This window comes from Pollachius pollachius (assembly GCF_949987615.1).
Source record: "Pollachius pollachius genome assembly, chromosome: 17".
Lineage (NCBI taxonomy): Eukaryota > Metazoa > Chordata > Actinopteri > Gadiformes > Gadidae > Pollachius > Pollachius pollachius.
In genome coordinates, this window is record NC_136950.1 from 4,572,032 (window position 1) to 4,573,578 (window position 1,547).

Sequence of the window (1,547 nt, forward strand, 5' to 3'; positions counted from 1 at the left end):
ATTGTACATAATTAGAAACTGTATATATACTGTGTGAGTGTGTATGTTTGAAGTGTAACAATCAAAACGTAAGTGTTTTACATTTCATGGTTTATTAATGAGTTCATCATTGTGGTTTGATTACCTCTTCCATTAAGTATCACATGCTAAAGAATAACTGCCACTTGAGGTACAAATAGGTACCCTTTTTACATACATAATACAGACACAGACACACACACACACACACACACACACACACACACACACACACATCCGCAGACACACTCAAACAAACCAACAATGTAGACAGTAGACACACACATTGAAAAAAGATGCTCACACACATACAAAATGACTTGCTGTAGAACATCAGAACATGTACACACACACACCTACAAGATTGTGCACACGTCTGATTGCATCCAGATTCTTGTCAACACATAGGATGTGTACACGCATTATCCAACAATTTTTAATTAACAGTAATTCCAGAGACCTTGTTCTCCCCCGATCATTATGGTTACCACACTCTAGAGACGAGCTTCATAGACAATAAAATATATAAAATATAAATATATATAAAGGAGGTAAATACTAAGTTATTCAAAAGACTTGTGTATCCCAAGCAACATACAGTTCAGAGATTCAGGTTGTTTAGGAGCAGGTATAGGGGTCAGGCATGTTTTTCTAGGATGTGGACAAGTAAGCTAACGACATTTGGTGATCGAACCCAAAACCCTTTGGCCTGTGAGTTGAACGCCCTGACTGCCCTAATCACTAACACATACATAACTCTATGTATATATATCACACTAGTTTGTCAGGGAGTGGTGTGAAGTATGATCTATTCTCAGCAGGACTGTCTAGAGGTGGTGCGTTTAGGGGCCCTGGGAGATTGCAGCATTCTGATTTAGGAGCATAGAAAGAGGGGTGTTGGTGGTGGTGGCGTAAGTACAGTTTGACCTGGGAGGGAGACCGGTTACCAAACTAGTTTCCTTATGACATCACAGTCCTCTCCTTAGCTCACATCTCTGAATCACCATGGCTACGGAATCTAAACAAAGCATATCGGTCACTACAATAAGTCAAATTATCCATACATAAGATCAATTAGAAGAAACTCAGAACCTACACTTGCTAATTTCTTTCTCTTTCCTCAACGCAATTCTTATTTTCTACATGTTTCATCATTTTAACTAATTCCTCCCCTAACTGCAACTCGTCAATTATGATGCATAATAATCTTTAAAGGACGGTCTCGTCTTTTAATATATAGATGCTTTCCATCTCATTTCCTCTTCCTGCCTGCCCTGTCCTTTGCCCGGGAGGCCACAGCAGTGCGGGAGAGGTAAAGAATCCTATCGCTGAAAACCCAATGTTTCCTGTGGTGCCTTTTACTGGCTTCCTGTCCCTATGGGACCGCTTGATTTGAACCCAGAGACTCCAATGGTGCAGCTTCCAATCAAAGGCCTAATTTATTCTTCAGTTGAATGCCAATTAGAGCTATTAGACTTAACAACTGGAGCCGTCAGAGACACAAAGGGATCGCGTTTGTTTCTTCAGCT